Source organism: Anticarsia gemmatalis, chromosome 11 (assembly GCF_050436995.1).
Source record: "Anticarsia gemmatalis isolate Benzon Research Colony breed Stoneville strain chromosome 11, ilAntGemm2 primary, whole genome shotgun sequence".
NCBI classification, from domain to species: Eukaryota; Metazoa; Arthropoda; class Insecta; order Lepidoptera; family Erebidae; genus Anticarsia; species Anticarsia gemmatalis.
In genome coordinates this window covers 6,296,391-6,310,006 of record NC_134755.1, presented here as the reverse complement: position 1 = coordinate 6,310,006, position 13,616 = coordinate 6,296,391, and the positions used below count along the sequence as shown (strand labels likewise).

The 13,616-nt window shown below is 36.0% G+C and overlaps 1 protein-coding gene across 2 annotated transcripts in view; it reads left to right on the top strand.

Moving 5' to 3' along the window:
- The first annotated feature begins 241 nt into the window (after positions 1-241).
- Positions 242-13,616, top strand: part of LOC142976666 (lachesin-like) — a 58,040-nt gene continuing 44,665 nt past the window's right edge. Inside the window, exon 1 of one of the 2 annotated variants that reach the window (XM_076120159.1) lies at positions 242-360. The gene's annotated coding sequence lies outside the window, so the exon portion shown is untranslated. Of the gene's footprint in view, positions 361-4,938; positions 5,194-13,616 lie in introns of those variants that run through there. The other variant, XM_076120160.1, reaches the window with a different exon arrangement.

Below are 13,616 nucleotides of genomic sequence, written 5' to 3'. Positions count from 1 at the left end.
TTGTTGTTAGCGAGCTTACTATAGTTTTCCTTCCTAAAGCATTAAGTCTGAGCTATTTTTCTTGTTCCGTTAGTACAACTCATATTTTCCGGTTTCTTCCTTTTGATCCATCGGTATATCAGACGCTTACACTGGCCGTCATGTCTATACCAATATTATGCGCCAGTAACTACTTTAACCTTGAATGCGTCCAGTCACAATTGACCTACTGTTTGCGCAAAAACATCCACACAATTTTCATATGTGACGCGCGGACAGTACGTTGTTGGTAATCGCAAAGATCGGTTGAAAAATTTAGTTCTCTTTGTTAAAAGTAGGTTCTAACTATTAGCATAAATAGTGAACTATTGGATTTATAAGGTGAGTGGAACAAACTTTGCTATTTGCTTCTATAACTACTGTTCTATAGAGTAAAATTCATCAGTGAATAATCGCCTTACCAGCGAGGTTCCTAACACAGATTATGATCGTTTGCAACTTTTGGAATTTAAGACGAAACTAGAGGAAAGTGCATTTTGGATTATTATAACGGTAGAACATCAGGCTTTAGGAAATTAAAGGTATAATTATACATACATATATAATGTATTATGCCAAAATCTGTTATTTTTTGTGAGTTGAGCATTCACTGCAGAGCATTTATAGTGGAGTTCTGCTCTACTCAAAATACAAATACCGCATTTCTAGTATTTAGGCCTGTCCACGGCAAACCAAATCCAATATACTGAAGGAACAGTGTTCAGCTCACCATGTCAGTCTAACAAACAAAACATAGCTAGAGATTGCCGAGGGCGTAGTGTGGACGTATCGGTTTAGCGTGCATACGAAGGGCGGCCGCAGTCGTCATAAATCGCTCGGACGCTCTACCGTGCATAGGCACGAGCCATCGACTATTAGCCCGCCGAACTGGCCCTTCTAATAACGCTTCGGGCCTCGGCCTACATGTTTGATTTTACTAAATATATTAGCTTATGTAAGTATACTCCACTTATGTATATTGTGAAGATGCACATCGCAGTTCACTGATACTAATTGTAATCAAAGTATTTAAATAGACATTTGACAACTACTTGATGAGTTTTTGTTTTTGAAATAAGGAACGGTAATTGAAGCTTCTAAATGTAAAATATGAAGATACAGTGGAAACCGACAGATCTGAATTTGAAGAATGATTTTTATTTCTTTCCGACATTTTCAACAGAGTAATTTTGCCTTATTTACACAAAATTATTATTACCTATCAGCCTTTTGAGTTTATCTCGTTCGAGCCGACAACTGCTGCAGTAAAAGCACTTTGTTTTAATGTTAGTGATGAAATAAATTATGACGCAACACAATAATGAACTCCTATTTTAACAAAAATGGCCAGTTCCCGGATACTTGCATACACAACATTAGGCACACAATTCGTATACAAATGAAGTCATCAATTTATGGCTTCCTGCCATATTATGTAGCTATGTTTATGTGTTGGCCTGTAGGATGGTAGCGAATCAATAGTCCAATCGTTGGCAAGCGCGTACCACTCTATCAGCGATTAGTTTTGGTCTAGTGGACACTCGCCCGTTCCTTGCCGTTAGAGCAGGAAGCTTGGCCACATGGCTAAATTACTACTTACTTCGACCACGATGGAGCTTTATCGGTAAAACGTGTATGGCGTCATTTCTGAAACGGCACGGCCTATACGTTCTGCCTTTCATAGTTATTTTACAGTTTGCTCTACCGCTATCGATGCAGATGTGTTTTTAATTGTTATCTAAATAAAACAGTCACCTGTATTAATACAGGTGACTGTAACATAAGTTAATATAAAATATTGACTAATATGACTCTAATAAACATTGTTAAAGATGTACACATAATAAGTTAACTACAACTGTAAACACAGACGACCCAAAGAAATTAAATAAAACCAGGTAAAAACGGAAAATCTACCTCTAGTAAAATGTCAACTAGAATCCATCCTCGGCTCACCAACAAAGAATCGGCCGAGGTCCATTATGATAATGAAAGTGACTCCCGTTTGTCTTAAAGTCGTAGCTCAATTTGCAAGGCGAGAGATAAACGCTGTTAAACTGTCGAAGTTCGTGACAAAGCCTGAATAATGCAGATTACACCGAGAAAAATACGGCCGCAGTCAAATCTGCATATTTTATTGGTCCCTTTCCAATGTCCGCTCTCACATTCCGGTAAAAAATTATATCGAAACGTTGCTCTGCTATCTTGCAGTAACGACTTCAAACACGTCGATCTATTCCTAATCGCTTTAGTTTGTACCCACAATCCGGTGTCTTCATAAAGTCAAAGTCGTTTACCGGTACCTCATCGAACTGTTTCTCGTACAATCAGGATGAAGTGAATTAATTTCTCAGCGGGGTTTAGTGTTTAACTATTTGCCGAGAGATTCAATTCCTGAAGTCAAAGTACAAATTACCGCAGGTAGACGCGGAATGGTTCGGTGAGTGCGATTTCCCGTGGCTTTGTGCCTTGATGGAGTTTCTAAAGCTCTGCACCTTTCTAAATATGTGACGGCCTACGTTTAAACCATTCACCCGCTTACGAACAAATTTACGTTTACGAGTTCCGGCCCCGTATTTCCTAAACAGCGAGGGTTCGAAAATATCTTCCTTAAAGAAAAGAATACGTAAACGAATTCGGGACTTGGAAAGTGAGGAATGGTAATGCGACATTATCTGTCGCAGATTATGCGATTAATTTAATTAGGTATAACAGTATGGGTGATTAGTATAGTACGTACAGCCGTTAAGCACGGGGGATTAAGTAAATGTGTTTCGACCCAATAGATATTTAGATGTCTACATTTGATTTTACACACCTGTGCGTACGGCCGACCCTTTTAATGTCTTTAGTTCGGTTCATTCAATGTAAGAGCGAAAGTAGTAAACAGATATTTATGTAAGCAAATAATTTGGTGCCAATTAAGTAGAAATAGGATTTATTTGTTCTGTGACACAATGTTAAGATATATATTACAAACTAAATAATAAGTTACGTGATTTCATTTCGTGGTACGCGGGTAACCACATCGGTACCTTATTGATATAATGTTTGGCAAATATTATATTGAACATGAAAATTGCTTTTCAAGAAAATCAAGATACGAATGTGCGAATATCATATATTGAAAATGAAAGGCTTCTGAATTTCTTACAAAGCCTTTAGATTTCGGGTCGCAAATTATTTTGCGAGTTGCGGCGTTGCTGTGAAATATGACTCCAGTCAAATTGGGTTCAAACGTTTTATTGCTTTGTGCTTCAAATAGGTGGTTACAGTTTTCTTGAATTTATAAATACACAATCAAATTATTTACGAGCGACAGTTATTGTTTTTGCCGTATTATTTGCAAGCAGACGAAAACTCTTATTTTATATAGTATCGTGAGTTGTTATTTTAATAGGTATTATGTGATCTGCAAACACTGTAAATGTAACATGGTATTACGTATTCTGTCACGATTGATTACCTTGAAAAAAGTTGATTTTATATATGCAATAGAATTCATGAAAAAAAATAAGCTGTAGAAACGAAGGTCTAAACTTTGTCATATCTTGGTTTGTGATGCTGCTGATACCAATTTGTATGAGCTAACGATTTTCAATTTGTCCGGTTTTGACAAAGATTAATGTGGAAATCAAGAGACATCTTTTATCCTGTATCGATTTTATATGATTTTAGATAGACTCGAGAATTTTAATAAACTGTCTAGAATATAAAATGTGACAAAACAAATATTATATTTATAGACATGATTTTGTGCTATTACTTTCTTAAATTTAATTAAATACTCAAAAAAAAACTTGCTTTCTTATAAAGCTAAGTTTTTATTCTAGTCATTGCATTGAGTTCTAAAGTCAACTAAGTAATACCCACAAGAAGTAGAGTATCGGAATCAAAACACCTTTCATAATAGAGAATTGTGTTTTCTTAATAAATTTATTCCTTCTATAATACTTGTTTTGTATTATAAGTAATGTGTAAAGAATTCTTTTGAATCGTTTTATTCGGCATCATACTTTTTGTGTAGGTACACATTTCTCTTTATCTCAGAAATCTTTTCTCAAAGGACGAGTCTGGAATGCTCAAGAGTATTCATTCATCTGATTATTTTTCCTAAAGAAAAGACAGCGGGGAGCTTATAATTAAGACGAACTAAAAGAATGATCAACAATTATAATAATATAGCTGATACACCATTTGTAATATAAATATTTTAGATAAGTTATTATTTTTATTATTTCAACAAAACTTTGTAGACTTGAAAATTTGTCCCTTCGTTTGTCAATTACTACTAATTATGCAGGATTAGGCACTTGCGAAGAAACTGAGCCGTTTTGCATTTATCTTCAAAAATATCGTTGGTAGGAACGCCTGGTCTTCGGCTTAACTGATGCTATTAGCCCTGCCATAAATATCTGGGTAACGTATTTAAGGGATTTAGATTTAGCTTGTTCGTCTCTGATGGAGGTTCAGCGGGTTACAGTTAGGCACCGAGAGCGGGTTTTATGTTTTTTAAGTGGCCCGAGCTTAGACTCGCTTTAGAAGATTTAAATCGTTGTCTGGGTAATTTAAAGGTGCAAGAATGCGGGTGTAATTTAAATTTAAATAATCTCTTGCTTCCATTAAATGAACATGTATTCATTAGGAAATAAATTGGAATTTTAAACTCCACTTTGTTTGCCAAATGTTTTATGGTCTAATTGCTTTAAAGAGACGTATCTCAATTGTGAGGCAAACGTCTTGGCCAGTCGAGCGGAGTAGCGTCTCGGCGCCAACACAATGCATCTGTCGCGGCCCGCAAAAGTTGTCCTAATCTAAACGTAGATGATCGCGATTGTCGGAAGATTCAGCGGCGATTAAACGTATTCATAGCGTTTACGTTTTGACGTTGCGCGGCCGTCAGAAGCAACAGGGCCGCGATTGGAGGGCGGGCGGGCACATGCGCGCGGCGCTCGCTCGGCGGGTCGAGGCGCGGGGCGCTCGCCCATCGCAGCCTCCACGCTCGTACTTAATGAATCGCCGGTACCCGCGGCTCGCGCTGCGCTCGCTCCATCCGAGTGCTCCCTTTAAAAAGTTGTTAAGGAGCTTTTCTCGCCGTCTCCCTCGCGCCCTCTCGTGTTGCAACAAAATAATATCCGCGGGTGGTGGCTTCCGACGCTGCAGCACCGTCACGAGGTAATGCATGCAATCCTACTTTAATCGGCTTTTGTTTCTTAATAGTTTTTATTTGTTTAGTAAATAAAAGATTAGCACAAAACTTTACTTTTCGATGTATTCATAAATATTTTTGGTTTATTATTGCAAGTTTTTCTTTATTTTTCACTAACATTCTACTTATCATAATGTTTTGAAAGTTGTTAATTGTATTTATGATACAAATATTTACGGATTTTTGGTTGTGCTATTGAATAAATATTTACTCGTATATAGTGTTTACATTTTAGAGGTGGACAAAATAATAATAATAATATGTTTATAGCAGAACATTTACTTCGATTATTATCTCGGATATAAATAATGGAAGGGTCGAAAGAGGTCGGTCTCGTGACGATATTAAACCGCGTTGTTGATTATTTCGTTTTCATATCAGTGACACTGTTTATATAACTATTTTGTGGCTTTATAACTTATGTAGGTAAAATAATTTATTCGTGCCTCATATAAATTAACGAAGCTGACAATAGGCTTAGCAAAATTAAATGTTTTAGAACACCTCACTGTAAGGAGAACCTCACGCCGCATATGACAATTTTATAGTGAATGTAACTATTGAAGATTGAATACAAATTTGAGGCAATAAACGGTGTATTATCGGAGCTATTCGCCACTTTAGCAGCGTATTATGAAAAACGGTCCCTACAAATTTGTATGGTGCCGCTGCCATTGTTCGTACTTATAATGGGTCTGTCAATGTTTCACTCGAGATGAATGAACTGTCGATGAATAACAAAAAATGACGCTCCACTGTTTTCGCTGATATTCCTTATACAAAGTTACAAGAGGCCTGGCTGTCACTTCTTGCTATTCTACAACTAGGATAACTGCTCTACAACAATTCCTATCCTGACAAAACAATACGAAAGTCGTCGTTGCGATTGTTTTGTCTTAAGACGTCCTTGGAAAACTTACCTCCGAATAAGCTTTAAAGAAATTCCAAGTTAGCGTTTTTGTACGAGCACCGATACTTGGGTACACGTGGCGAACTTGTACGTTTTTTAAAATAGCTTACAAGACAAAATTTTGCTAAGAAATTGTAACGCGGAGACATGTTAAAAACTAAAGGTCAACTCAAGGATTCATGCGTATTCCTAAAACAAAATCATGCTCTTGGTAGATCCTTTTACGCGTGTATAAGAAGTTTCTATCGACATAGCCCTACAAATAGTTTTGAATCGGGTGGGATAGCAAAAACAAAACATCGAGGATTGCATACATTATAGCTAATACGGTTGGGTAATACAGAGGGATGTTCGAGATTTGGAATTCAATATGCATGTGCTACATGTCTTCACCCTCGCATCCTTCATTCCGTTTTTCGTCAGAATATTTAAATACAGAAACATTTCTATCTATAGGGCTCCATGAATCTTTTAAGGCAACACGCTCCATCCAATAAGGGCTCTTCGTAGCATGTGGTACCCATACGTAACGCTCCCTATATTTTCCTTATCAATTCCTTTCGGCAGTTATCGTGAGTTCGTTATTGCGGTATCATTACGATTTTTATTGCGATTCCTCTCCCCGTTTACTTACATTATGTGTTTCTGTAAGTAATGAAGATAGAATTATCTAGTAACGGCCACATTCGATGAACTTAGTATACTGCAACTATTTATTACACTTTAATAGTTTCGGAAGTAAATCTGGTTAGCTTTTGTATTTTTTCAGGGCCAACTTTATATTTTCCATCAATTCTTTACGACAAACCACCTTTTGCATCTTTTTGGCAGTAAAATTTGACCCTGGAATTTATCCTCAAAGGCTATGCAGTAGTTTTTCTCATACAATTAAGTTATTTTAACTGAAAGTTATTTAGCGTTTTCACAACAATCTAACTTTTGGTGGCTATATTCTTTAATAAGTATTTACTAAACATTTTCATGTCAAGATATAATAAGTGAATAGTGAATAGGATCAAAATATCAGAATAATGTCTTCTATATCTTAGCATACATAAACACAGTTTCTCTAACACGTTTTGATTGATCTACCATACAGCTAACATTGTTTGCATAGCTTGAACGTATTAGTATCAGAAGCAATCTGATGTTGCAAACGATTCTAGCATGATCGGCCAATAACGATGCATGACGGCTACCGGGCATCAGTTCTTACACAGTCTGGCTAGAATACTATGTATTGTTTATCATTGTATTAGCTACGAGGTAAAAGTTATTTGTCTAGGGATGTTGACCTTTATTGTTTCACTCTGACAAAGTGAAAAAATCTGACAACACTTGTATATTGCGTAACAAAGTATATGCATTATACGCCACTTATCTACCTATTAAATAGTTTGTCTGATAGGTATCCAATTTCCATAATCAGATAGTTGCTACTTTCATTATACCTCTAGAAGTAGTTGAAGCAGCTGTTAGATAAACTGATTTTATATTAGGTACGGTAATTAACAAAAGTCACTGAACTTTAGCAAACTCTACCTTTTTATTGTAGTTGTCATAATTTTGATACAAGGTGAATTCTTGAGAGTGTTTCAGTGCACGGATCCCAAATATTTTTGTTAACTATAGTATAAACACAACAAAGGAGAATTTTAAAATTTTCTACCACTTTTGTCATTACATATACATACTTTTCTACTTTAATAAGTTTATGTCATGGAGGTAACTAGTTTCATCAAGACAATCCGAGTTTAAAACCTTATACGAGGACGCGTATATTTAACAAAATAGTCTATTTACGTCCATTTGTATATTAGGAATAGGCTGGATATCAGTCTTTGAAGCCTAGTACAGTTTTCGAAGGCCTGACAAATGACGTCATTTTATATATTTTTCAGTGCCCGCCTTTTTTACGTTCCTGTATATTCCGGGTTCACACGAGTCTATAGAGACCTCATTCATTAAAATTAGTGCAAACCTTTATACTTACGTTTGCGTTATCCTATAAAGCATTACTTCGACATATTTGATATTTTTTGCCATATATCTATGCTCTACTGGTACGAAAAGGGCAAAGCAAGGGGTGTTGTGACGTCACTACACATACAATACGGAGGAAACCAACTAAAAGGCGGGAAGATATTTTCCTTGTGTGTTTTATTTGTTTATTCAGATTTTTCTAACAAAAATGAAATCACAGCGACGTAGATTTTTTATTCATCATAAGGCCAAAAACGTATTTATTAACTCTCATAACAATATACATAAAGTTCCTACATTATTATTAAAAATAAATATTGTGAAAACATGCAATGTACCATTATGTTAATTACTGATCCTATTCCTCATGAAACCTGTAAATTATTAACTACTTCTTACTTAAGATGTTATTTACCAACAAACCTTTGGGTAAGACTGACTTATACTCCTACAACTTAATAGAGAGGCTTGGGTGCAAGATTCGCGGCTGGCGGAGATATACAAATTCAATATGTAGAATAAATAATGTAGAATATCGGTGACCCACAGCCTGTTTGATACAAATTGTATCAAACAGGCTGTGGGCTATCGTAGGCTATCGTAGCCATCGTTATTTAGACAAATTGTGCATGCCAAGAGTGATCTATTAAGTTGGCAGTCCATAGTTGTAGTAGCTGTACAAAAAAGTAAATACTAATTTACACTTATAACAATCACTTTATAAATATAACGATAAATGTCTACAGAGATGTGAATAAACGTATTTCTACTCGTGACTCTACTAATAAAACGAAACTGACCGTCAACAAATAATTGTTTGCTAGTTTACAACTTGTTTTCCGCAATATTTGTTTCCGTAATTACATAACAAGGGATCTATTAAGACTTTTCCGTGAACTTTCCCTGCATTCGAAAGAGCAACAAACAGATTGGAGTTAGTTGCTTATCATTGTAGCAAACTTGGAAGTAATCTACAGTTATTATTTATCGATATTACGATATCTCCTCGGGTATTTACGAAATGAAATATTTATGCCTTCCTTTTTATATTTCTATAAATAAATATTGAGAGAAAAACATAAATTGAAAATAGCTAAGTTTAAGGGACACTGTATCTAAGCTTCCTATTTGTAAATATTTATGAAACAGTTTTATTATTGACAGCCATATATTACGGCAAAACCGACTTATTACCAAACACCTACTGAGTACTCGGAGTAGCGTTTGATTGAGGCACGTGGAAAGATTTTTCTTGTTATTTTATTTATATTAGTTTAAATGCTTCTCTCGTGTCTAAGATTACCTAATACTTTGAACGTGTGATAAAAATATTGCTCTTTTTGTAAAATAGTATCAAAGTATTACTTAGTTATTAGAATTGTCATATGATATCTTTGAATCTGTGGTTATTAGGCTTTGAAACGATCTGGTTGTAACTAACACGGCCTAACTAGGGTTAATTGGATTGATGTCCTTTTAGGATAGGTACTACGGTGTTTGGTAACTATCAGGTTACACCTAAATAGAATATTATACTATCTTCTATATACTTATACGATTAACGCTAAAACTTCAAATTAGCAAACATACTTTGATTTTAGTTTGCGTTTGGTGACCTTAATCTTTACCCGACTAGACTCTCATTAAAAATAACAACAATGCAACAAGCTTTGACAATAATATGATTATATAAAAATATTAATTGACACTCTAAAAAGCAGAGTAGTTTTGAAACTCAGGTAAAACTGCATGTCAGAGATAGCAAATATATTCGATATGTATAAAAAAGGGCTGAGTACACACACATCCATGTAAAAATATTCAAGCTTAATATTTCATTTCAGGCGCTTTTAAATGAAGACTCATGAAGGAAACTGCGACATGATTCAAAGGCTTATTCAATGATTCCCCGCTCGATGGGGTGCGTGAAAAAATGTTTTCATCTCTACTTAGTGGGCATATGAGGGGCGATGAAAGCCTAAAAATAAAATAAGTACCTATTATGCATACCTGCTATTCGTTACATACAAGCAAAACATACTGACAAAAATTTACATAGTAATGTATTCTATTGTAGCTTTGTAGTACATACCTTAAGCACGCACACACGCACCGAAATGCACTTTAAATAAATAATAAAATATGTTGCAAAAGTTGCTTATAACTTAAACAACACAATTTTTTCTTTCAGAATAATAGCATAACGATGTGACACACATGCAATTTAATAACCCTTCAGCTCACCCTATATCACGCACACACATAAACATTCATAGTCTGTGAACTGCATTGACATGTTAACATTTATTTCCATCAGCGTATACAAGAATGAAAACTCGTTTTAATTATTTTCCGGGTATACGTAGTTACAATCCCATGCAGACGGATAACTACGGGGGAGGTTGTTACCACGATACAAATAAAATTTATGCATCTGCAGTAATTGGAATTGCACTACAGAAATAACTTGATACGCTACGTTAGCGATACGGTCAGCGCCGGTTTTTAACTCGCTGATACATTAATACCGCGAAAATCATATTGGAGTAATTATTTATTAATTTTCGACTCGCTTCCTGAGGCTTTCAGGGGTATAATTGTTTTATTATGGTAACGTTTATTTACAGAGAATACGATGAAATTGCACGCGAAATAATTTAAAATATTATTAAAACGTTTCGCTTACTGTGACTATGATACCTCATTTATTTTAAGTTTTGAAGACGATACGTTCTTCGTTCGTTTTTTAAATACGTTCTGGATGTTCTGGGAATGATATTTGTAGTAATTTTGTAAGTAAGAAGTAAGGAAAAATACTTTTAAAATTAGAGTTCAATGATAGCAGGCAACAGATATATCTAGAACTGGATTTCGTACGCTTTAGAAACAGCTATGAAATCCATCTCCTCGGCCTCGCAGGCACTGCCGTGACCCGAACCCATTTAAGCTTCTAGGGGCCTGAAAAATGCCCAGTTATAGTTTGCAACTGAAACTGAGCTCAGTTAATGGCGTTAGGCTCGTCCTGTACCGGCGAACGGCATGTTTATGATACCGGATCTTTGTATAACCTTTATCGATCCTGTCGCTATACATGCCTATTTGGCACGTTGAACCTGGGTTTTACTTTAACCTTTGTTGATAATAATAGTTGCATACCTACACTATTTATTTACTTTCTACCTGATAAATATTAGGTCGGGGAAAAAGTCTTTTCGCATTATAGTATGTATGAACTTGTAATAAAATCTTTTCTCTACACAATAAAGCTCGATGTTTGGGTACCTCACGAGCTCACTGAAAGAAACGTAATGAACCGTGTACTCATTTGTAATTCTTGAAGCCAAAGAGATTTTATTACAAGTTCATACTATACTATAATGCGAAAAGACTTTTTCCCCGACCTAATATATCGATCTTGCTAATGGATTTTGATGGAAATCGGCATGCTCTAGTCTGAGGTAAACTGCAGGATATCTTTAACCACAGGATGTCGTTCTAAGTGGGCGAGACCGCGGTCAAAAGTTAGTTCTGCATAAACATAATAACAAGTATGATTACGGAGAATTAGAATAAAATAGGTGCCATAGATGACCCTAAATGCAGGCACTGCAATGAAGAAGCAGAAACCATGAAACACATACTGTGCGAGTGTGATGCTTTAGGAAGGAAAAGAATGGATCTTCTAGGATGCGGTTACCCTAAACCACAAGACTACAGGCTGCTTCCGGTGGGGTGCATAGCAAAACTGATAAGTTTTGCCCTGCCCCCCAACGTCTAGAGCAGCAAAGGAGGGGGTGACACAAAGGATCAGGAATGGTCGAAGTGTCAGCCAGGCATTAACTGGCACCCCCACCCCTAAGATAAGATAAGATAAGATACGATAAGATGATTACGGAGACATAAAAAGAAAGTAGAAATATACATTCAGCCAAATTTTATCTACAAATAACTCGAATCCCAAATAATTTTTGCTCATTTGACCAAGAAAAAATATTTTATATGGACCTCAAGCGTAAACGGCTTTCATAAAATAATTTTGTAAATCCAATAATTGCCCGACGAGGTTTTGATTTGCGACCAGAGGGGAGTTGTTCAATTTTAGGTGCCCGCAGTCTGTTTCCAGTATAATTTCCAAAAGTTAGACCTTTAATATTGCAATTTCAAATTATCACGGACTGAGATTTGATTGACAGATAACTGTAGTTTATGAAAATATTGAAACTTTGGACTAGTTTTTATTCCAAAATTCGAAATGAATTATAATAAAATATTGGATTCATCAGAATGTATTGAAACAGTGCCAATAATATCTTTTGCGGACTATTGTCAGTTTTGCACTTTCGCGGCACATTGAGCGGCTTAGTATTGGCAAGGCTGAGGTGAGCTCAATATGCCCTTTCCTTTCGGTTCATGTAGCCAGGTCGGGAGTTAGCGGGGCATAGCTATAATAGCAAGCGGTTGCGGCAAAGTGCACAGATGCAAACATTGGTATCGCCGAGCGCGGTCGAGCGTCGGAAGCATTTTGATAAAACGTTGCACAATTTCCGTCTGCTGCGGTATCGCCCCACAACCGTTGATTACGCAAGTGTAGGCTTTAATAAACTACAATTTCACTTTCACTGAAAGTAATAGGTACACGGAAAAAATATTTTTCCCCTCTACAGATCACTCATAACATAACATAAGACGCATTACGCATAGAACATACAGGAAAATTATAATGTTCCGAGAAATCTCATGGGAAAATATCAATATATTGGGACGGCTCAATTTCATTATATTAAAATCTAAATACGACACGAACATGATATTTTAATGAGATTTCCGGTTGCCGGAATTTCTGTCTGGAGGAGCAAACACTACCTGCCAACCTAAATACGTTCTAATAAGTCAAATTCCGTCAGGAACGACACCAAGTATGACTGGTATTTTCTAATAAAAACTTCAATAAAATGTACAACGCGACGGGTATTAGCGCCGCGAAATTCCTCGCCGCGTAAATAATAACATAAAGATTTTCCAATACATGTCCCAATAAGAGCCCCTGTCGCTGGCGGCGCACGGCTGCCCTCTCCCCCGCCGGCGCATTAGCTAACTGTCGCAAAATATACTCTGTGTTTCCTTACGAGCCCGACTCTAAACATAATTATAATTTGCCAAAGCCGAATTCTTTATCTTTGTTTTCTTCATGATTTTGAACTTATGAATTTAAACACCAGCCTCGGCTGATATTCTAAACATTGTTAACATTTTTTCTTTAAGAAGAAGTAAAGGAATGTCAAACTTTGATAATAAATATCAGGCGTATTTACTTTTACAAGCTATAATAAATATAAAGAATTTCCGGTTTCAAAGGAAAACGTTACAAGTGGAACATTTAAAATATGATCAGTGGAAAGAGAAGTTGTTCAAAATTTTGCGGAAGATATAAAGGGATATAATAAAATAAGGTCTCGACTCTCGACAAACGAGAGAACAATAATTTAGTCGGTCGTG